The sequence below is a fragment of the Pagrus pagrus genome (genome assembly GCF_965226575.1).
Source record: "Pagrus pagrus genome assembly, contig: HAP1_SCAFFOLD_139, whole genome shotgun sequence".
Classification (NCBI taxonomy): domain Eukaryota; kingdom Metazoa; phylum Chordata; class Actinopteri; order Spariformes; family Sparidae; genus Pagrus; species Pagrus pagrus.
Genome location: NW_028175324.1, coordinates 105,711 through 130,940, shown reverse-complemented (window position 1 = coordinate 130,940; position 25,230 = coordinate 105,711). Strand labels below are relative to the sequence as shown.

At 39.6% G+C, this 25,230-nt stretch overlaps 1 long non-coding RNA gene across 1 annotated transcript; it reads left to right on the top strand.

Moving 5' to 3' along the window:
• The first annotated feature begins 3,964 nt into the window (after positions 1-3,964).
• LOC311254029 lies at positions 3,965-24,287 on the top strand. Its single transcript, XR_014622152.1, has 4 exons — positions 3,965-4,039; positions 5,522-5,630; positions 7,535-7,697; positions 22,070-24,287. It is a non-coding gene; the product is annotated as an uncharacterized lncRNA (long non-coding RNA).
• Positions 24,288-25,230: the final 943 nt, after the last annotated feature.

Sequence of the window (25,230 nt, the reverse complement as noted above, 5' to 3'; positions counted from 1 at the left end):
TTAAGTATGATAACTAACAACAGCAGAGCTAGGGAGAGGAAGTGTTGGTAAACCTAAATTTGGTTGAAAAAATTTCCACATTGAAGCCACTGATACATAGAAACTTGGCATTCACTATTTTGTGTTTCTGATAATATGGGGTTTTCTGTCTGTAGGAGATGACAAAAAAGGCAAAGATGGCTGCACAAGTCCCTCCCCGGGTAGGTGTACTTGTATTAGACAATCTGGCTCTATTGACGCCTTTAAATCTAAACTCAAAACTCACTTTTTTGACTTAGGCTTTAATTAGTCCTTGACATCGACTGCTAGCTTCCTCGGTGGGTCGGTCTCAGTCTCGATGAGTAATCTATAGTATTAGATTCCACATTGTCCTGAAACAAGCTATTGTTTTGAAGAAAGTTGCATAACTGACAGGGGAGGTTAGAAATGGGTCTACAGTTCGCCAATACACCTGAATCTAGAGTAGGCTTTTTAAGAAGAGGTTTAACTACAGCTAATTTAAATGAATGAGGTACATAACCTGTAACTAGAGACAGTTTGATCACGTCTAATAAAGAATCAGAATCAGAATCCTTTATTAAGAACTTCTTTAAGCAGACTGGTTGGGACGGGGTCTAGGAGACAAGTCGATGGTTTTGACAAAGAGATCGTTGAGGTTAATTGTTGAAGCTTGATTGGAGAAAAACTGTCCAGGTATACAGCAGGTTTTACAGCTGAGTTTAAAGTTCCTGTGCACTTGACACTAACAAATCTGAAGATCAGTGTGATGAGAATTTTTTACTACATGTAGAAGAATGTGAATTGATGTTACACAGCCCTCTTGAGAGAGACTGTTGGGTGTGAACTGTGACATCACAGACATTACCCTCGTTAATACCAAATTGAGTTGAAATGTTGAAAGTGCAAAAATTACCAGCATGGCAATTAATAGAAGCAAATAAATATAAGAATACTGTGCAAGTGGGCCTAAGTTTTCACACATTTTGTAGGATAATTTTAAAGTATAGCTTACTATTCATTTAACAGATATTTTCTTTTATGTGAAATAATATTTACAATTACACAGTCTTCAAAAGATTAGATTCTATGATTAAGTTTATCGATTTGAGGGTCCATCCTTTGCCCATTATCACCAAAAGTATATTTTTTATCTAGCTTTTAGGATCAACCAATCACAGCTTTTGTAATGATGACTCATACCTAGCAACGGGGTCAACCACACCTCCTCACTAAGATAGGAGTTTCTGTCCATTCCTTGCTCAGCATTGTCTGAGAATAATCTGGAATCACTCCTAAGCTAAGACTCCTTGCTAGGAATTTTTAGGTTAAGTTAGGAGCTCTCTGAGAGGATTCTCAGAATCTTTAGGAATATGGGCCCAGGTAAATATTTGTACTTAGATCTGTATCAAGACAACACAATATCAACTTCACGGTTGACCTTTCCTCCAATACAGTAATGATGACATTAGTGTTCTGTTATTTTGTCACTTTTTGAATTAAATTCTTGAGAATTTGGATAAAACTGGTTTAAACTTTGAAAAAAACCCCAAGAAGAAATCTATACTCATGTTTATAGAACAATTTCTCAACAATTAAGTACAGTAATGTAAGTAAAGTTTTATGTCATTTGTTCATAAAATATGTGTTTTTCCTGTCATAACTTAGTTTTTGTCAACACCGTTAGACACAATAGAAAATTAATCATTTCTATTTGTTTGGTCTGCTATAGATTTAACCCTTGTGTCTTCACACATGTTAAATGTTGAATATTCCTTTTTATTCAATTTTTATGCTGTGTCACATGTGCTCTTTGAAAACTCTTATGTCACAAAAGTCTTATCATTTGCATTTAATACAAAGAATAAAAGTTCTGGACATAAAAGAACACATTATTTCATTTAAAGAAACAACTACATTAATAATTTGGCTGTTTTAGAGAAACAGTTTGAAAGTATTCAAAAACACATACAAAATACTAAAGATTTTCTCCACTCAAATACATTTAACTTTGCTCATCCACTTAATTAAACAATTTGGTACAACAAATAACTTATCATGTAAATTTTACTTTCTCTCACCACTGTCAGACAGAGAAAATGATGGTGTTGACAAAAACAACAAACCTATAGGAACTTTTTTGACCTTTTTATTTTAGCAGATGTGAAGAGTTGTAGGGGGGTCGTCAGGAATATAGCTGACTATGTATTTGTCTGATTTTACTGCTAAATTATAAATGGCTTTTTCCTGTGACGCTAGTTTGGATGCCTCTTTCCTTTTATTTTATTCCAGGCTGTTAAGGACAAACGCCTAAAGACATATTCGCCATAACAAACCCCTGCTTATGGTAAATATACCATATTTCAATATATTTCCATTGCACAGTCGTGTAGATGTCAGAGTTAGATGTTAACTACTATCTGATATTATTTTGCTTCTGGATTCTTTCTCTTCAGAAAAATTGGTCAGAGATTATCAAGGCCACGTTGCAGGTGCCAACCCCACAAAGAAAATGCTGGAGAACGCTAAACAGCGTGCAATGCACATCATTCAGTTTTTGCGGTTCATGGCCAACTCAAAAATCCCAAATGTGGATTTACTCTTTCTGAAGAATTATGGAAGAGTTTGAGAGTAAGACTACACACTTTTTAAAGATTTATCTCTTGGAATTAATGTGTAATTAAAATAAAAGACATGAACTTGAAAAAAATGTTCACCAAGGTTTGTGGCTGAACTCAAAGGGCATGGATTCAAACCGAAAACACAGAAAATTTACCTCACTGATGTGAGGTGAGGTGTGATTGGATAAAAGTCTACAGTAACTGAAGGAACTTACAGCACCATGAGTGAGGAGGACTTTGCTGTCCTTCAAGACAGTATTGAGGGCAAAATAGCTCCCCTGGAAGTCAAAAGATGTCATGATCATGATAATGATATATAGGAAACATTAAGGATAGATGAAAAAAGACTTGACTTTATTGATCCCTTTGAGATGACTTCCTCAGGAAAATTGAATTTCCAGCTGCTTACAAAGTAAGGAAGCAGCACACAAGGCAGTTTGCAAACAACAACAACAACTACTCGCAAACGGGTGTATAAATATATATATACATATAAAAATAAGAAAAAAAATGAACAATAAACTCTTAGCTAAAAATAAACAATAAATTCTTGGTTAAAAATAGAAAGTAGAGATAAGAAGAAAATGAAAATAAATATAGAGGACTGTATATGGCATTGTGTTATTGTACAGTGGATAAATACAAGATACAGTTCAGTCACCAAACACGCTTAATTTTGTGGATTGTTACTCTTCATCTTGTGCCCTGATCAGGTTAATTAATAAGAAAGACAGATGATAAAGCTAAGATTCAACTATAATTCTCCTTGAGCATTAACATTCCAGGTCTGTCCTAATGTATACTTGTTAATTGATAGTATCAAGGATCAGGTAATACTGTATGTACCTTGCATGTACTTTGTGAATGTGGTAAAATGAATCCTTTATATTTTGTTTTTTGATCTTTTGTTTGTTTCAACTCACGCTTATGCACATAAATATGTATATATACTGTATATGGATTTGTATTATTCACCCCTTTGGATGTTTTCCTCTTATATATAAAAAAATATACAAAAAAAGAAACATTTTCAGAAATGGGGGAAAGCTGAAAATTCGGTATACAACAACTGTTGCCTGGGTTCTTCATCAGTCAAAGCTTTATTGTAGAGTGGCAAAGAGAAAACCACTGTTGAAGAAAGCTCATTAAATCTCAACTAGTGTTCACCCAAAGGCATGCGGGTCAACTGGAAGAAGTTTCTTTGAATAAAAAAATATTATTCATTTAATTTGCTGAGTAGCACGTTACCTTTCCTTCGTTAAATCGCCATTACATTGTGACTTCCGCCGGTATGCTTTTAATGTGAAATCTGACCGGAAGTTGGCTGTCATACAACCGCCAGCGTAACAACTCCGAGCCACAGCCACAGCTCCGTGCCACCGCTGAAGTCGATGAAACAGGGTAAACAAGCGGCGTGTTCAGTAAGTATTCAGTATTTTCTTGAGATATACAGTAGCGTAATGCCATGACAGTTTGATGCGTTGTGTAGTCATTTATTTATTTACTAAAACTGTCGGCTTTCTTGTTTAAGGGTCGCTAGCCGAACACAGGTGTATCACTAATTAGCACTTGCTAGAGTTAACAGTCAGCTAATTAAGACAGTTATCAGAGTTTTCGGGTACCATGGTGGACTGACTCGTTAAAATTAAGGTCATTTGCATGTTCGGGTGTCAGTTATCTTATTTATTTTTCTTTTTTATCTGTGCCAGGGTAGGAGTATAGCGGCCATATTCATCGAGTCCATCACACCTGGTGTGGGGGGATGGGTGATTGGTTTCGCAGCACAATGCACTTGACTCGATCCAAATTTAACCTGAAGTCATGCTTATGTGGGCGACGATAATCCAACCATGTTGAAGCAGGCAAAGTTTTTAGAGCCATGCTTTTCAGACAAGGCGCAGTTAATTTCGAACGATTTTAATGTTGGTTGGTTATAGTTATTAAGCAGTGTAGCAAGCCAGGTTTTGCTTGGAATATTACTTCAAAACGTAGTGGACGTGTAACCTAAATCATGCCAGTGGAAATCAAATTCAGAGAATATATATCTTTATATCATAGAAGAAAATAATAAAGGAGCAATATGTTAAATGAAGGATTTAGGGAACCTACTGTTGGAGCCATATTGCTCATATATGAAATGTTTCTGTTTGAATACTGGTATTTATGCGTTTTATTTTTATGTTTAGAATTATTATATTATTGTAGGCTACATATTTTCATGAAACAGTGTTATGCCTTGGTTAGTTGAAATGATTGTTCCCCCTATGGTTTGCTTATGGTATCATCTGTGGCTTGATGATTAATTGTCAGGTGTGTTTAAACGGGAAAGCAGGAAGTGATTTCCCTTGGACATGGACGGGGTGATCGTACAGTTTTTTAACCACCGAATACCATCAGTTTACTATCAGTTTCGTTTCATTTGTTGATTATCCATTGGTTGATCGTTTGGAATTGTGCATCCTGATTTATGGAGTTCGTTTGGGATCGCAATAAATTGCTTTGGATTAATTAAGATAGACTACTGGGCGATTGTTGGAAGGTGCGTCTGAAAAGGTTTACCCTGATCTAGACTCGACTGTACTGATTGATTTCATTACACAATAAACTCAATATTTCACAACTAAGTTTAGGTTGGATTTAACAGAAATTGAGTTGGCATAGCACAATAAAAAGAACAGAAGACCAAGTACTCTGTTGTTTGAGTCTCGTCATCAGTTTAAATGCTTCAAAAGTGGCAGGTGGAGAGAGATGGTAAAAATTGAATGTTTGCACTTCCTGTTTCTCAGTTTGCTAAGGGGAAGAGTCCATATGTTACTCAGGTAACATATTGTTTAAAACCCTGTAATCTAATTTAACTAGAAGTGATGCCTAAGCTATCTCATTTTTTATTAATTTCTTTGCAGTTTGAAATGCCACCAAGGATCAGTCTTCTTAAAGATGCCTGTCACCATGTTGTTTTAAAGACTGACAAAACATGGAGATTGGAGGTGAAGTACATCAATGCAGTGAAAGGTAAGATGGTGTTAGATTAGATTAGATTAGATTGTACTTTATTTATCCCTTGGGAAGGTTCCCTCAGGGAAATTGAGGTTCCAGCAGCATCACAAAGACCGACAGTACAGTAAAAAAGTAAAAAGAAAAGAAAAGCACACAGAGTTCAAATAGACAAAAAGTAGAAGTAAAAGCACAAAAAGAGCACGGTTGTGTGTAGGACAGGTACAGTGCAAGTATAAATATATAAATACAAAAATATAATACATATAATAATATATGAAAAATGGTACATTGCACAGTAGATATTGCACAGTTATTGTTGTTATTGCACAGAGATATTGTACAGTTATTGTAGTTACTGCACATTTACAGCACTACAGATCTAGGTGTTCAGGTCATGTTGAATGCACCTTCCCCACTCTCCTGCTACTCCTCCCCCTCCCACCAAGTGCAGAGTTATAGAGTTTGATGGCTCGTGGGACAAAGGAGTCTTTGAGTCTGTTTGTTTTGCACTTAGGGAGGAGCAGCCTGTTGCTGAGAATAAATGTTATTGTTGTTAGTGTTAAATGTGTTATTGTTTATCTGGCTGTCTATCTAGATGTATAGATGGACAAGTGGTGATACATTTCTTATCAGTACATATACTCCTTATCAGTTCTTTTGCTTACTATTTTCTTTTTCCAAGAATAGATTCAGAAACAGATGATGATAATTTTTTATTAATTTTTATGTTACATTATGTTGTTTCTAGAGCAGCAACAGTAAAGCTAACAGCAGGAAAAACCACTATATAAACTAATATATCACTAGAAATTAGTCAAAATGTCGGTAAAATAAATACATATTCTTGAAATCGTAATATTGAGTAAAGTTTAGAAAGGATACAGAATACAGACGTCATACAGTAACAGCCATTCATCCTGTCCTCCTCCCTCTGCTGAGGTGATGCACTGCCTGCATGTATCACCTCAGCAGCAGCTGCGTGGCTGAACCGTATACCAGCAGGGTCACCTTAATAGCTGGCAGTTGGCAGCACATCTCAATCATGCAGCCATGAAGTGAACTTAAATGTTGAAAAGGGAAAAAGCAGGAAGTGGAAGATAAAAATGATAAAAATGGATTTAAAATCCTTTATTCAAAACATGGCGAGGTACAGGAATGTGTTCTTGTGATGGATATAATAATGGATGCAATTTAATGTTTGGGTATTTCTTATAAGTGTAGGATGTACTGTACAGGAAGAACATGTGGGGGAGGCGTGTCGTCTTAAACGTGACTTGTATTGGGATGTCCTGATGTCAGCCTCCTGTATTCACCAGAGGTGGGAATTGTGGAGTCATCAAGTCATCTCCATGCCATGTATTTGTTCTGCTCAGTCACTGAACCAGGTGCATTCACTAATTAGCTCACCTTCCTGGCTGAAGAGCTGTGCTGATTGGACTCAGCTGGTTTAGTGCATGAAAAGAACAAATACAGGGCATGGAGATGATGTGATGACTCCACAATTCCCACCTCTGGTATTCACTCAGTCAGGATTAGGTGGCCCCCCTTACCAAGGTTATAAACATTTTTGCCCTCTGTTCACCATTTTGTACCCTGATGAATGCCTTTTAGGTTGAAACAGGGCAGTGTTTTATCGTTCCATAAGTAGCCATGTTTTGAATAGAGGCATTTAAATCCAACTCAAGTATTTTTGTCCTGCTCCATTGCTTTTTTTTCTCATGTTGACCCTATTCTTTAAGAGCTCCAGCATTTTATTTAGTTTGACAGTATAAAGACAGGGCATGAGCACACCACTACCACTTTTTCATAAATTCTCGTTCTTTATCTACAGTGTGTGTTTTTATACATTTAGCTACAGATCAAAAAACAATTGTAGTGGACATAATTTGTTTTTTTTGTCCTTAATTTTTTTCTTACAGGACGTGGTTTATTCACCCGAGTTTCATTCTGCAAAGGATACTTTGTAGTTGAATGCAGTGGAGATTTGATTGATGATGACGAAGCCCAGAGGGGAAGAAGCTCTTACCACCCCTCATGCTCTACATTTTTGTTTGCATTCAAGTGGAGAGGGAAAACATGGTGGTAAGAGTTTCAGTTACTATACTGCTTTATAGTTATATACATTGTTAAATTTTTTCTTCAACAATATCTTTATTAGATTTTTTAACAACCCTAGAGCTGAATGAAAGGGCAATGTACAACAATATGACAAATAGGTACCAGATCAGCCCATCCCCACAGGTCCGACCATACATTCCTACAGAGTGTGTACCAAGTCAGATTAGTAAGAATAAATACAAGCCTTCAGTATATCATAAAAGAAAGAAAGAAACAAACAAACAAACAAACATATATAGCCTAAAACACAACTGTTGCAGAGAGGGATTAAATGGCAGAGAGAGGTAGAAAAAAAAATTAAGACAAATAAAAATAAAGCTAGAAACAGCACCAAATGATGAATAAGCATGTTTAACAATCACATGACATTGTTTAAATATAAGAGGATTACTGTATTGTGGACTCCGTGTCCACATATGGTAGAAAACCACCCCAGATCTTTTGGAACTCTCCAGGTTTACCCTTCAAATTATACATAGTCTTTTCACCTGGTATGCATGATGCTAATATATCTTTCCAATGCATAGCTATACATTTGTTGGCTGTAATAAGGGCAATTCTAATAAATTTGAGTTGGTTTTTATTGACTTTCAACATAGATGTGTCACCCAGGAGAATTACTCTTAGCTCTGCGGGGATGGTTAGTCCTGTAATATCATTAAGCACTTTGACTATAGACATTTTATGTAGTCTGTCAGGGGTATAGTATGTTCTATGAATAAGATTGTATTGTGTAATTTTATGTCTAGAGTTAAAAGAAAAACACTGACTACTAGTACACAATGATCCCCTTCTTCAAAATTACACTCCAGGTCTTCTTCCTGTTTACATTTCACTCTTAGCTCTTCCCAACCTCTAATCTGAGAAATTCCTGAGTAAGAGTAGTATATTTACGCTGCCTGTGACGCATACCGGGACTTCTGTGAGATCGAAAGCTGTTGTTTACTGTGTCTCTCTCTTTCTCTATCCATCTTGGCTGTTTTTCTTCGATTTCTGAGTATTTCATAGTCAAACTGGTTTTGTACTGCAGCTAACGTTAGACTTTATAACTTGTACGTACTTTGTCGAACCGCTTTTCTGTTACTGGGTAGTCTGTTACTGCCCGGTTAGCTTCCTAGGCTTAGCCTAGCTCACTGCTTTTTGCCTTTCACCGCAGTCGACACAGCCTCGACAAACAAGTGTTACGATGGCTTGTGCTGACTGTTCTGCAGTTGCAGATAGGGTGTCTCTATTAGAGAGACGTGTCCGTGAGCTAGAACAGCTTCTCTCAGTTAGAAACACGGGCACTGCAGATAGTGTTAGCCCCAGGCCTGATAGCAGGCCTGCTAGCCTTAGCACTAGCTTAGTCTCGTCGGCAGCTGCTGTGGAATTTGTCCCTGCTCGGTCGCGGCGTGGAAGGCGCGGGAGCAAGCCACTGGTTGTGTGGTCTGAGAGCAGATGGCCTTCATCCTACTGGAGTCGGCGCTGCTGCTTTGTCTAGCAATATAGACAGGTGTTTGATGCAGGTTTGACATCAGGGATGTAGCATTTGGCAGGTCACAGGTGACTAGAGAGCCTGCTAGCGATACAGTCAATGCTGGTGTGGAGTCTAGTTAACATGGTATTGTAGTGCAGAGTACCAGACTGATACCCTAGTTTGCAACATTGAGACTGTCACCTTCCCCCGCCACTCTCTCATTGAATCATGCTCTAAATATGCGCGGGGCTTCTAACCGACGTGTACCCGGTTACACGTCTGAGATTTATGATCTCTTTCTATCGCAGTTGCCTCCATTCAACCGCCTCCTAATCCCATTAAATCAAAGCCATTCCAGTAGTTATCAGACAAAAACGTTTATTCAACGTTATTCTGTTATTCTTAACCCTGTTAAAAGAGCTTTTTCCTCACTCGAATCGAGGGTCGAAGGACAGAGGGTGTCGTCTCTGTACAGATTGTAAAGCCCTCTGAGGCAAACTGTGATTTGTGAATTTGGCCTATACAAATAAAATTTGATTTGATTTGATTCTTGTAGACCTATTTCAAATAGGTACTAAATTAAAGCCAACATAACAGATAAATCACAGAGCTTCATTTAACATTTTAAGGCTTAGGCCTACTTATGACAGAAAGTAAAATGAGTTGAAAATAAAATCTATCATTTTGACAGAAAAGAAAACGTGAGTGAAAGCTGAAAAAGGTTTAACCTTCTTCTTTAATCATTGTTTTAACTATTTCTCACAGTTGTACAATTTGTTTTTAAACTTATAGTTCAAACTGCATCCCTCTCTCGCAACGGAAGCTGCCTCTGAATTTTAATACGTCTCATAGTAAAAGTAATCTGGAATTGGCGATAGAAAGAAACTAAAAAAGAAGCCAAAGTATGCTGAAGTGAGAGGAAAAAACTTCACCTTTATATCCACAAAGCTAAAAAAGTAGAGGGGGAATCTCACAATTATTCACTAAAACTGTCCGGGGGGGGATGTTTTTTTCCTCCTCTTTAGACGCGAGGATATGTGATCAGGTCGTAAAAAGCCGACACAGAACACCAACCAACAATATAATGTATACAACAACACGTAACAATAAAGGCTAAAATAAAAAGCCATTACAATTTTTTTTCGATTGCTAAGGAGCATTGGTCGAAACTGAAGCGACATGTTCAAAACTCTTAACACAGTCTGCATTTCCATCTTGCAGCTCAGCTCAACAGTTAATCTCATGCCCAAAAGTGTGTCTCACAACACACACAATCACTCTTAACAAACGGAACGGCAAAATACTAACAACAAAGAACATTACATCAAATACATCTTATATTTCAAGTTTGAATGATTTTTGTCAGGTAAATCAGTATTTTATATAGGATCTTTTGCACTTTAATGGTTCTAAATTATAGTATATGCTGTAATATATTGCAACAACACTGAATCAGGAATGCAGAGATTTATTCAAGAACATTTGTGCTTTTGCATAAGTACTTCAGGACCATACAAAAAATAAAGATTACGTAAACAGAATAATGCAGAATCTCAGAATTCCAGGGGTAGAATACAAATTACAGTAAGAGATAAAACTAAACTCCTTCCTCTCCTGGCTGCTCTTCTCTCTCTACCAACTTTGCCCGCTGCTCTTTGATCCATACTTGCACAGGAAAAAGAATCAGAAGCCACTCCTTTTGTATATGCTGTTATGGCTACTCTTGCATTCAAAAAAGGTCAGAGTAGTTTCTGAGGAGGAGGTCCACGACTCACTTAATAATAAGCACTCGCGGAGATGTTTCCAGTTTCAACAAAAAGTTTTGAATTTATTTACATAAACAGAAATATTCTCCGGGTTGACTTCAGACAATGAGCAAATAAAAAACGTAATTTAGCGGTTGATAAACTGTTTCACTCCTCACTCCTTCAACACAAAAAACAGACAAAAGCACAAACCAGCTGTCCTCTCTCCCTAATCACAGGAGGAGGATGGCCTGACTAGGAGGAGGGACCTGAGCAGCAAAACGATCATAAATAATAGTTCATGTACAATATATATCCTGAATAGTCATCCTTATCATTAGCATTATTTTATACCATTACCATATACCATTTTCCAAATAATTAATACAAAGAATCAATAGGCTCCAACATCCCGGCCCCTAATTGTTGGCTTTAGCAAAACAATTACATAAATAAGATTCAAAAGGAGCCAAAATAGAACAATTACACAAGGGAAATTAATTATGCTCTTTAAATTCAAAGTCCATTCAGTTACTTGATGATGACTATCTGTCTTCTCAAAGTTCATAATCGTGTCAGAATATCTGAAACGGTCCATAGTGAAGGCTGGAAAATCACGGCCTCTCTCCATTTATCCTGCTGCCTCCATTAGAAGACAGAGCTTATCTATTGGTCGTTGAATCGCACTGCTTTTGGTTTTAACCAAAACACTTCTCACACAGCCCTTGGCATCTGGAAATGTCTTTACAACACGGCCCATAATCCATGAGTTCCTTGGTGCTGTGTTATCAACAATGATGACCAGATCTCCAGGACTCAAGTTCCTTTTTATGCTCTTCCACTTACTTCTTTCTTGCATGAGAGGAAGATACTCTTTTGTCCACCATCTCCAGAAGAGATCTGTAAGGTACTGTGCTTGTCTCCACCTCTTCCTTGAATAATGATCTCCTGGTGGCATAGTTGTTTCGCTTTCAGTTGGAGCAAATGGTTTGGGGTTGGTGGTTCCAAATCATTGGGTTCACTTGACACTGTAGTTATCGGTCGGTCATTCAGGATGGCTTCTACCTCACACAGTGCTGTTGATAGAGTTTCATCGTCCAGCGTTTGTTGTTTTAGAACAGATGTGAGGATCTTTTTGACTAGTCTGATCAGTCTTTCCCAGACTCCGCCGTGGTGGGCTCACAAAGGAGGGTTAAGTCCATTTTACTCCCTCTGTTAAAAGGGTGTTTTGAATCTTCTGATGATTCAGCTCTTTCAAAGCTTCTTGTAGTTCCCTTTGGGCCCCGACAAAGTTTGTCCCACAGTCCGTCCTGATACTTATAACTGCTCCTCTCCTGCAGATGAATCTGCGTATAGCATTTATGCATGAGTCTGTGGTTAGGAAGTTTGCCATCTCCAGGTGGATAGCTGACTCACCAGGCAGTGTGTCTGACTCCTTCTTAGCTGACTTAGCAATTTAAGTAGTTTTTTCACCTTCAATATCCAGGCTACAGACCTCTGAAGTCGGTTCCATGATGAGTGATACTTGATTAATGTGCATATCGGATGTTGGTTTTCAATCCTCACAGTTAACTGTGATCTCCTTTTCCACACTGTTAACTGTGACCTCCTTTTTCACCTCAGGGTCATTTGCTGATATCTCTCCTAGACCTTGTGTGATCTTTGGCCATGTCTTTTTTTCCTCTGACCAGGTATTCAGGACCTCTCAGCCATCTTGATCTTAAGAAAGATTCCACGTGCAATCCTCGTGATGCGTCGTCAGCTGGATTGTCTCTTGAATTTATGTATCTCCACTGGCTTGTGTGAGAGAGATCATGGATCATTGCAACTCTGTTGGATACAAATGTATGAAATCTCTTTGTTTGATTGTGAATATACTTCAATACAGGTGTACTATCTGTCCAGAAAGTTGAATCTGTGAGTGGTAAATGCAGCTCCTTCCTCAGCATCCGATCCACTTTTGCAGCCAATGTTGCTGCAGTGAGTTCAAGCCTGGGTATGGTGATCTGCTTGAGAGGTGAGAGTCTGGCTTTTCCAAATATAAAGGAGATATGGATTTTGCCTTGGTGATTTGTTAGTCTAAGGTAGCTTACTGTACCATAACCTGACTCACTTGCATCGCAGAAGTGATGCAGCTCAGCGGTCGCCACTGGGTCGTAGTTCTCAGGCTTTATACATCTTGCTGCTTGAAACCCACGTAACTGAATTAATTCCCCGATCCATCTCTGCCAGGGCATTGCAAATTCCTGTGGAATAACTTGATCCCATCCATACCTGGATTTGCAGAGCTCTTGCAGTAGTTGTTTGGCTTTCAGGATGAAAGGAGAGAGAAAACCTAATGGGTCATAAACTGAACTTACTGTGGAGAGTATACCTCTTCTGGTTGCAGGCCTGCTGTTGACAGTTACTTTAAAGCTGAAGGTGTCACTGTGGGTGTTCCAGTGGATTCCAAGTGCAGGCTCGACTGTGATTTGTTCTTTCAGCTTTTCTTTACCCAGGTCCAGTTCCTTGACTGCCTTTGCTCTGTGATGCTCAGGAATGCTTGCTAACACCTCACAGTTATTGCTGACCCATTTTGTCAATGTGAAACCTCACTGATCGCAGGCTTTAGTGAGATCTTTGACAAGCTTTATGGCTCGGTCTGCTGTTGCCACAGATCGGAGGCAATCACCCACATAAGTTAGTTTTGATGGTTTTCATAACTTCATCAGAGTAATGCTTCTGGTTGTCATCAGCAGTTTGACGCAGGGCAAAATTAGCAATGCTCGGGGATGATACAGCGCCAAAGAGGTGAACTTTCATCCTGTAAACATCAAGCGGTTTGCTGATATCACCCTCTGGCCACCACAAAAACCTCAGAAAGTCTCTGTCCTTTTCATCAACATGTACTTGATAAAACATTGCCTCAATGTCTGCCATAACTGCAGTTTGTTCTTGGCGAAACCTTAATAGCACTCCGATGAGGGCGTTTGTTAAGTCTGGACCTTGGAGGAGCTCCTTATTCAGAGACGTTCCTTGAAATGAGGATGTACAGTCAAACACCACCCTCAGTTTGAGTTTTCGCTTGTGGTAGATGCCATCATGTGGGATATACCAGACCCGTCCATCCCCTCTGCGAAGCTGCTGAGGTGGAACCTTCTCTCCATAACCCTTTTTGAGAATGTCCTCCATGAAGGAGGTGTATTCCTCGGCATACGTCTTATCCTTCTTAAATTTTTTCATAAGGTGCAGTGTGCGTTCCTTTACCGTATCATAGTTATCAGGCATGACCTTGTCTTTATCCCTGAAAGGCAGTGGTAAATGACAGTGGCCATCTTTAAGGAATGCTGAGCTGGAATCAATCTCCATAAAACGTTTATCCTCAACTGACATCTCAATTTTCTCCTCATACATGTTCTCAGAGAAATCCTGGTTATATTGTCTGATGAGTAGATCCTTCAACTCAACAACAGAGATTCTGTTACTTGACACTGCAATGGGCCCAGCACGTTCTGCAGGACTATTAACACTGAGTGGTCCAGTTACCACCCATCCCAGTAAGGTTTGGACTGCATATGGTCCATTATCATGACTGTTTATTATTTTCCATGGCTCCATTGCTCGAGGAACATCAGTCCCAATGAGGAGTTCAATGTCTGCCTCAATTTCCTTTAACTGAGATAAGGCCACCTCTCCAAATCAGCTTCTGTGATTATGTTTTCCTTTGAGACAGGGATTTTGTTCTGCGTGTAAACTTTCGGCAGGTCCAGATATGTGCAGCCCTCCAAGTCTCCCACCTCCAGTCCTCTGACCTCATAGGTCCCTGCAGGGTTTTCCTGTCCCATTGTTCGCAAAAGTATCTCTGTTTTGCGTCCTTTCGCATTCAACAGGTTCATTAGATTTTCTGTGCAAAATGTTGCTGTGCTGCCTGGATCGAGGAAGGCATAGGTCTGAATATACCTGCTCCCTTTTGCCACCTTAACTCTGACTGGAACAATCGCAAGTGCACAGTCTCTCCCGGCCCCAGTTCCATCACCTGCTGAAACGAGCACTGCTTATGGGGTTATCTTCTGTCTCAGCAGTGGCTTTTGGTTGATTTTCCTGTTTTGGGCCTTTTGCACTTTGAATATGAAGTACAGTAGGATGTTTCATTTGACAAACTTGACACATTAATCTTCTTTTTTGCTTAGATGACCTTTTAGTAGGCAACCAAAGCAGTATCCATGGCTTCTTAAGAATTCAACCTTGTTGTCATGTGACTGTGTTTTGAAATGTGGGCGGTCGATCAGAGTGCGTTTTACAGCGCATCCTGCTTTCTCTGTATTCACTGCTACTGAAGTAGCGAAGCTGCTGTTTTTACCTCTTATTAATTTTGGTTCATTTTTACTTCTTGGGATAGACTTTTTTGTTGTCATTTGGTCTTGAATGTCCCCGAACAACGGATCCAAAAGCATCTTAGAATGTTTTTCCACAAAATCCACAAGGTGCTGAAATCTGATTCTCCTGCCAGTTCTCTGTTGTGTCTCATAGGCTGTGGTTTGCCACCTTTCCCGGAGTTTGTAGGGTAGTTTGGATGCTATTCGCCTTAGGTTTGATGGGATCTCGAGTTCCTCTAAATACTGTAAATCTTGCATTACATTACAACATGCTCTCAAATACATTGCATATGCATGCAGCGTTTTCCCATCCTCGGCTTTAATCGCTGTCCAGTTCAAGGCTTTTTCCAGGTAAGCTCCAGAAACTTTCATTTCATTCCCAAAGTGCTCTTTTAAGAGGTGTCTTGCTTCACTATAGCCCCTGCTCCCACCCATGTGCAAGTCTCTTGGTAAACCAGAGATAAACTGCTCAAGATAGTAGAGTCTGTCCTGATTATTTTTAGTCTTGTCTTCAATCCAAGTGTTCAAATGCATGGATAAAAGACTGATATGCCAATGGGTTACCATCAAACACAGAAATCTCTCTTGCAGGTAACAGACAGGTTTTGCTGTGAGACAATGAGTTCTGCTAAGTCATTTGTCTTTGTCTTTGAATAACCACATCCAAGTTATCATGAGCAGCATTAGTTATGGTGTGATTATGATTTGCAGTTTCGTTTTTATGTTTTTCAGTTAAATTCTTGTTTTGAGGTTTATTTTCTGGTGTGTTGGTACCCCTTGTAGGTGGAGGTCTGTGGAGACTTAAGATGGTTTGGTGAAGTGGAGTTTTGGGTATTGCACCTAACTGTGCAAATTCTACATTGCTCTCCATTGTTTCTGGTTCATGGTGAGAGTCATAATACTCCTTCATGCCATCACCCAGAGCTTCCTGATCCACCTCATCACTTTGAAGGATTTTTATTTTAGCAGTTGATGCTGCGAGGTCTGCTTCCAGCTCCATTTGCTCCATCTTTGATTTCAGTTTTGTTTCCTCCAGTTGCAAAGTGTGTTTTTCTTTCAATGCAGCAGCTCGAGCCATCACAGCAGCTTGTTCCGCTTTGGCCTTTTTTAACTCTGAGGAGACTGAGGAAGATCTGGAGGTTGATGATCCAGTGGAAGTGGAAGACTTTGATTTGTGTGACACATTTGATATGCTGTCCAGTGGTCCAACTTTTGATTGTGCAATTTCTCTTTTCCATGTTTCAACATCTTTCATGAAGTAATTCAGGTTAGTTATTCTGGGTTCATACCAGTCATAATAATCATTTTCCTTTTCCTCCTCTGATAAGAGCTCTTGCACAGATTTGTGAGCATTTTTAAATTCATCCACAGCTCCTTTAAACGCTTCAAATGTGTCATTGACTTTATCAACATTTCCAACGTCAGTCATCAAAGCCTTTATTTCATTTGTCCTCCTCGTGCATGCTCCCAATCTGCCTCTGCGCGAAGCAATGCGCGATTTCAACATGTCCTCAGACTCAGTTGCGGTCTCAGGTGTGTCAGACATCATCACAAATAACCACACAAATTCCTTTAATTTCCATTAAGTTCATTCTTAAACATCATTCCAACGTCCCCGTTTTATTGCAATCCACATCCACAATCCACAACTTTGCCTTCCATAGTGTTCGATTGTTTCTTTGTAGCGCAACGGCGCATTCGTTCATAGTCGATCAGCTGATTTTAGTCACGGCCCGCCGGCTGCTTTCTTCATCTGTCGGCGAGTGATCCGCCGACTTTCCACTTTCCTTCCTTGCATTCAAAAAAGGTAAAAAAAACCCTAGTTTCTGAGGAGGAGGTCCACGACTCACTTAATAATAAGCACTCGCGGAGATGTTTCCAGTTTCAACAAAAAGTTTTGAATTTATTTACATAAACAGAAATATGACTTGGGACAATGAGCAAATAAAAAACGTAATTTAGTGGTTGATAAACTGTTTCACTCCTCACTCCTTCAACACAAAAAACAGACAAAAGCACAAACCAGCTGTCCTCTCTCCCTAATCACAGGAGGAGGATGGCCTGACTAGGAGGAGGGACCTGAGCAGCAAAACGATCATAAATAATAGTTCATGTACAATATATATCCTGAATAGTCATCCTTATCATTAGCATTATTTTATACCATTACCATATACCATTTTCCAAATAATTAATACAAAGAATCAATAGGCTCCAACATATGCTTTCTAATGAGGCCAAACGCAGTGAGACAGTTAAGCCCACATGCATTTCTGTTTTGCAGACTGTGTTAAGAGTTTTGAACATGTCGCTTCAGTTTCGACCAATGCATCTTAGCAATCGAAAAAAACTAACAGTTTTTGTTTTCAGCAGGACGACATTTGCGCATGGAGAAGATGAGCGCCGCGCTCTTCTCAAGTCCTCCGCAGCCTATTCTACACAGCAGCTGTCTTGCCTTTAAGTGGTCTCGCTGGTCTGAAAAACACAAATAGCTGTGGCCGCGGGTTTTTTTTATATATCACAGAACATTGTGCCCTATGCATCTATTGTGTATGCGGATAACTGCACTAGTGGGAACATTTAATTGTATAGTTAGTTAATGTTTTTATCTGAAGCTTTTAGGCAACATTATCACCCCTAAAAATACTATAGGCCTATATATTGGTGAGAAATAAACGAGGAGGAAAAATGACGCGTAAACTTTTCTAAACGGTTATGATTTATTATCCGCGTACCCGTTTACACGTGTAGATGTTGACACCCCTATAAACCACAATAATTTAATCTTGATCTCCACCTCTGACAGTGGGGAAATGTCTTAGCAAGCACCTTACACAGTCTCGCATAATAAAATACCAAAGCTAATCACAATGGCATCCCGGCATCCCGTCATCCCTACCTGCATAGGCAGCCAAATCTAACTACTAAAAGGTACCTTGTTCCAATTCCTTGGCTTTATTAATATTAGATCACTGTCAACCAAAGCCTTACTGATTAATGATTTGATTACTGATCATAAGCTGGACATGATTGGCTTATGTGAAACATGGCTGAAATCTAATACTTTTCTGCCATTAAATGAAGCCTCCCCTCCTGATTTTAACTATGCCCATGTTGCTCGGGCCTCTAAACAGGGAGGAGGCGTTGCTCTAATCTACATCTATCTATTTTCAGTTTAAGCTCCAACCAGGAAATTAAATTTACTTCTTTTGAGGCCCTGGTGTTAAAACCATCTCCATCAAGTAGTAACAGGCTTTCCCCTGGTGGTAATCTACAGACCTCCAGGGCCTTATTCCCAGTTCCTAGAAGAATTCGGTGAATTTATTGCAGATCTTGTAACTAGTTCAGATAAGATCCTAATTATTGGGGATTTCAATATCCACTTAAATAAGCCTTCTGACTCTCCTAGTCAGTACTTCTCAAATGGTGGGGGGCGCGGTGAGGTGTCGGGGGGGCGTGAGAGGCAGGTCAGGACTTTCATTTCATTTTCATTTTCCACTGTCATTATTAGTAGCCCCATTCACACTGCTGTTTGCATGCGGGGATCCTGCGCCAATTCTCCCCATCTGCCTCTGTGTGAAAGTTTCAGATGCGGCGAGGGGTGAAATTTCCCTCTGCCTCTGATGCTCCTACGGAGGTATCGGAGGCACAGTATTGGCGAACCGAACCAGTGTGAGCAGATAAGCCGACGGTGGGGAGCGGGGGGTTGTCGATCTGATGGTGTTCACTGTGTGATAACTAAACAGGTCCGACACTCAATAAAATATAGAGAAATGTCCCACAAAGCAATGTTACAGGACCAAACAACAGTAACGTGGTAACTGGTCGTGTCTTTGGCAACTTATGAGGAAAAAAATACAGCAATTATATGTGGAAAAGTGTCTGTCAGCCTGTCGGTCCAACCGACTCTTCGTCACATTTCTGCCCGAAAAACGGCGTCTGTCCCCGGCAAAAAACTTTAACTCGGCAAGTGTTTGTCGCGGTGAAAAACATCACTGCTAAGTCAGCCCTACTGACCGAGACTTCAGTGATCTTTCCTCCATAAAACAGCCTCCCTCCCTGCGAGTGACAGACGGCGTCCCGTTTACTGATGGTGATTATGTAATTAAGAGAAAAATGTAACTTTGTCATTTTCCAGGATGTTTGGTGGGTCAGGATCCCACATTAACTGCATCCATATGATGATAAGTGTGTACATGTTTAGATTTGTCAGTGCGTAGTAAAATAACGTTTAAAAAAAAGCAATATTGTTGCAAATGTTGCACAAAAAAAATTAAAAAGTCCTTTTTGAAAAGGAATAAGCTGATGAAGCTGACAAGTGACCAATGTTTACAGTTTAAAGTTTTGAATGTTAATGTGTTAAGTCTATAAAAATGCACATCCCAGTGAATCATTTGTGCTTTTTTCTCTGTTTTGAGAATCACAGTCTTGTTTAAATGTTACAAATTGAGTTAATAAACTAAACTTGGAAATTGTTTGAAGTTGTTGCAGATGTTAACAGATGAGATGAGATGCAGATGTTTTTAATCTATTTTGATAATCAGGTGATTGTATGCAGAATGCTGGTGCCAGCAACTCATACAGTGGTTTATACAGATAAATGAATAATTATTATCAGGTTCTCAATAATATTTCAATTCAGGGGGGGTGTGAAAAAATTTCTGTCCTCTAGGGGGGGCATGACAGAAAATAGTTGAGAACCACTGCTCTAAGTAAAGCTTTTTTGGGTCTGCTCGATATGTCTAGCTTTACTCAGCTCGTTCATGAACCTACTCATTCCAGTGGTAACACTCTGGATTTGATTCTTTCCCATGGATTAGATGCGTCAGCCCTGAATGTTGCTTCCGTCTCTTCTGCTGTGTCGGACCACTCTCTTATTACATTTGAAGCGTCATTAGCCTGTCCCTGTATCAATGACACAAATGTTTCCACCTCTCGTCATATCAGCCCGGCAATCATAGCGACACTCTGTGATAAATTGGCTGGGGTCCTGGCCCCTTTTGCGATTGCGACAAAGCCTGTGGAAAAATTCACCAATTAAGTTAACTCGGTAATCGTTTCTCTCCTCGATTCTGTGGCACCGGTCTCTACCAAGACAAGACGACCAAAGAAATCTTCTCCCTGGTTTACTAATGAAACCCGAGATCTCAAACAGGCCTGCAGGAAAATGGAACGTGCATGGCGAAAATCTAAATTAGTCGTTTTTCATCTTGCATGCTGTCATAGTGTACTTAATTACAAGCGTGCTCTTAATGCCACTAGAACAGCATATTTATCTGGCCTAATAAACAATAATAAACACAATCCTAGATTTCTCTTTGACACTGTGGCTAAACTTAATCAAAAAACCACAGTCTGTGAGCTGTACATCCTTTAATGCAAATGATTTCTTAGATTTCTTTTGCAATAAAATTGATGATATTAGAGCCAAAATTAATTCATCATCTCTGGCTTCCTCGTCAAAGTTGATTATAAAACAGCCTTCTGCCGATTCTCAGTTAGCCCCGGCTCTAAACAATTTTGAAGATATCTCCCCTGAGATATTGTCTAAAATTGTCTCATCCTCAAAGCCAACTACCTGCATCCTGGACACCCTTCTGGCAAAACTGTTTAAGGATCTATGGCCAGCACTGGGACCTACAATGTTAAATATTGTTAACTTATCGCTCATGACAGGTGTTGTCCCTGCTAGTTTTAAGTCTGCTGTGGTTAAGCCTCTACTTAAGAAACCCCACCTTGACCCAGGATCTCTAAATAATTATAGGCCAGTATCCAACCTTCCCTTCTTCTCCAAAATCTTAGAAAGAGTTGTGTCCCAGCAACTTTCAGGCTACCTAACTAATAACAATCTCCTGGAACCTTTTCAATCAGCTTTCAGAGCCTGTCACTCCACCGAAACTGCCCTTACTAAAGTGGTAAAGGACATCTTACTTACTTAATTTAGATTTAGACTCTACCTCAGTGCTTCTGTTACTAGATCTCAGTGCTGCATTTGACACCACAGGTCACGGCATATTGTTATATTGTATATATAAAAGTACTACATCGATATTTACTGATGTGAAGTATGGTGTTCCATACTCGGAGTTTGGGAATACAGAGTTAGGGAATACATTTCCACTATGTGGAACTATGTGGACGACACTCAGCTGTATGTGCCCATCAAAGCTGATGATAAATCTCAAATCGCCAAATTGGAGACCTGCCTGTGTGCCGTGAAGAGCTGGATGTCAGAAAATTTCCTGCTCCTAAATTCGGATAAAACTGAGATGCTGGTCATTGCTCCCCCTCGACAGAGACACCCCTTTGAGAAATAACACAACTGTCGAGAGTTACTGTCACGTGATCAAAGTTCAACTGTTAAGAATTTAGGTGTTACTTTTGACTCTAGCCTCTCTTTCCATCAGCACATAAAAGAAATTACCAAGATCGCTTTTTACCACCTGCGCAATATGGCCAAAATTAGGTCCTTCCTGTCCACGGCCTTTGTTTCGTCTAGGCTGGATTACTGCAATGCCTTATTTTCGGGTCTTCAACATGGGAGCACTAAAGGTCTTCAGATGGTTCAAAATGCTGCAGCTAGAGTCTTAACATGTACAAGAAAATTTGATCATATTACACCAATCTTAGCCTCACTGCACTGGCTCCCAATACATATGAGATCAGACTTTAAGGTGCTGCTGATGACATACAAAACTGTACACAGCCTTGCCCCGTCGTACATGTCAGATCTTATTATACTGTATTCTCCAACTCGTGCACTACGCTCTCAAAATTCAGGGCTCCTGATGGTTCCCAGGGTTAAGAAGAAGTCAGCTGGCTGCAGGGCTTTCTCCTATCAGGCCCCCTTCCTCTGGAATAAACTCCCAGCTGATATTAGACAATCTGGCTCTATTGACGCCTTTAAATCTAAACTCAAAACTCACTTTTTCTGACTTGGCCTTTAATTAGTCCTTGACATCGACTGCTAGCTTCTTCGGTGGGTCAACTCAGTCTCAGTGAGTAAGCTATAGTATTAGACGCCACATTGTCCTGCCGACGAGTAATAATCTGCTTATTCTGATTAACATTGCATTTCTATAACCTTGTTTTTCTTTCTGTTCCCACAAGGTGCAAGCTGTGTCACTTTCTCCCCCTCTTTCTCCTCCTACTCTCTTTTCATTCAGGCTCCCTTCTGATGAACTCAGGCCCCAGAGACCATCTACCTCTCCTGGCTCCTACAGCCCCACATACTGTCAGATCTGGATTGTCACACCCGGGCTCCGTTGGATCGCTCCTCTCCTTGTTTCGCTATCTCCTTATAACTGTATTCCTGTAAATTTTGAGGCCTCCTCATTCTGATCTCTCTCTCTACTACTAATTATCCTGTGTGGCCTGCCCTCTTCCAGGTCACCACGGTGGACAGGAGGTCGTGTGGCTCGGGCACCCCCTGACGATGCCTTGTCCTGCTCAGTCGTCTCCTGGATCCACATACTTTACATATATAATTTTTATCAGATTTTCTGTCAATGCAACCTGTAAACTGTGATTGCTGTTCTTTCTGTACATGCGACATCTATTGCATGACTGTCCGTCCTGGAAGAGGGATCCCTCCTCTGTGGCTCTCCCTGAGGTTTCTTCCGTCGTCTTTTTTTTCTGGTTAAAAGGGTCTTTTTTTTTTTTTTTTCTCCATCAAGATGGCAAGTTTTTCCTCACTCGAATCGAGGGTCTAAGGACAGAGGATGTCGTTCACTTTACAGACTGTAAAGCCCATTGAGGCAATGTGATAACTTGGAACAAAACTTAATAGAATATGAACAGGTTATAGATCCGGAACATAATCTTTTTAAAAACAAACACCAGTTGCTGTTGTTATACAGAAAACAGTTTAACAATATTACTGTTGAACATGGGATAAATATTATTCATTTTAACAGTAGAATTTATATGCAAACTTCCAAAGTATAAAAGAATATCTAATGCAGTTCAAAAAGCCTTTTAACATTATAGCCATCTTAGAAACATGGCTTGACGAAGAGAGAGGTACAGATTTTGTTTTGCAGGGATAGGAACTTAATTGCATTAATAGAGGGAGCAAAACTGGAGGAGACGTGGCTCTATTTGTTGACAAAGGCCTCACAAGGTTGTGGACAATATGTCAGTAATCATGGATGATGTAATGGAGTGTGTTACTATTGAAATATGTATTGGAAAAAAAGAAAAATGTCATTGTCAGTTGTGTGTATAGGAAACCTGGTTCAAACATTGAAATCTTTATAGAAAATATGGAAAGGGTATTCGCTAAAGAAAAGCAAAAAAGTCAATTATGTCTGTGGGGATTTTAACATAGCCTTGTTGAATCCCAACAACCATAAAATGACGGATGCATTTGTGGAAGCAATGTATAGTATGAGTTTATTTCCAACGATTACAAAACCAACCAGAATAACATCTCACTGTCACTCTGATTGACGATATTTTTACAAACAATATGGAGAGTAGTACTGTTAGTGCATTATTATTTAATGACATTAGTGATCACCTGCCTGTCTTTGCGATTCATGAATGTAACTACAATAGGAACTGGGGGTGTAATGAAGTTAAATACAGGAGAGTAAGATCTGAGGAAACTATAGCTGCATTTAGGAATGATTTAATTAATTATGATTGGAAAGTTTGTGAAGACACTGATAATTATTTTTAGACATATTCAAAAATGAGTATGACAAAAGCTGTCATATGTATATATATATGCAAACAATGTAACAAGAATAAGTATTCTGAAAACCCCTGGATGACTAAGGGACTGCAAAATGCCTGTAAGAAAAAGAATACTCTGTATAGGCACTTCATAAAATATAGAACAAAAGAGGCGGAGATTAAATATAAGAAATACAAAAAGGCATTAACTAATATTATGAGAGTATGTAAGAAGGGTTATTATAATAAAATATTAGAGAATAATAAAAACAATGTAAAAAGTATATGGAATATATTAAAGGTATAGTTGGTAATCCTGTTCAGAAACACTTTTTGTTATACTGGGTGAAATGGCCTTTCCATCCTGAGAGTAGTCCATACATAATGTGTTCAGAAAAATAAACAAAATAAATCATACCTCTGTGGCAGCTGCAGGCCTGTAAAATCTCTGACCAATCCCTCCCTCTCAGTCAGAGTTTAAAGAACCGTTGCCGGATATATTCAACACAGTCCACATGAGCTGTGTCCAAATTCAGGGGCAGCATCCTTCAAAGTGCGGATTTGAAGGCCAATCACAACGCTGCGCGAAGGATGTCCAAATTCGAAGGCTCCTCCAAATGCAGCCCACAAATGCAGCCTGCTTCTCCCGCTTTTTGGAGGACGGACCGCTACTATCCTTCGCGGCCTCCCATATCCCAAGATCCTTTGTGCGCCGCTGCTCAGTCACGAAAAAGAAGAGGGAAAACTGAACAATGGCGACATCAAGTGGCGCGGACTTGACATTTAAATGTAAGTTCTGGGTTTATACTCGGTTTTTACTCATTTGATCATCCATTGCCAGATATGTTAAACTTCAGCGGACTTTCAGTTAAAATACGTGACCCTGGTAATGCATTAGCATACGGCATAAATTAGCATTATGCCGTTGGAAGTAAAGCTATAAAAGCCTTCGCTTTCAAAATGTTAGACGTTCAGAAAACCATAAAATCCATTCAGTCAAAACTCTTTCGCGGGCCTGGGCGGCATCAATCATGACATAACCGTAAGGGCGGGAACATCTGGTGACGCAAACCAGGAAATACGCCGAAGGCTGGACCGTCCAATTTAACTATGGTTGACGCAACCGTCAAAGGACTCTCCGAAGGACCCGGCCTTCGAAGGATGCGGCCCCTGAATTTGGACACAGCTATGGAGTTAGCAGGAGATCCACACTCCAGTTCAGAAGGTGGCGGTAATGCACACCTAAAGTTGTTTGCCAACAG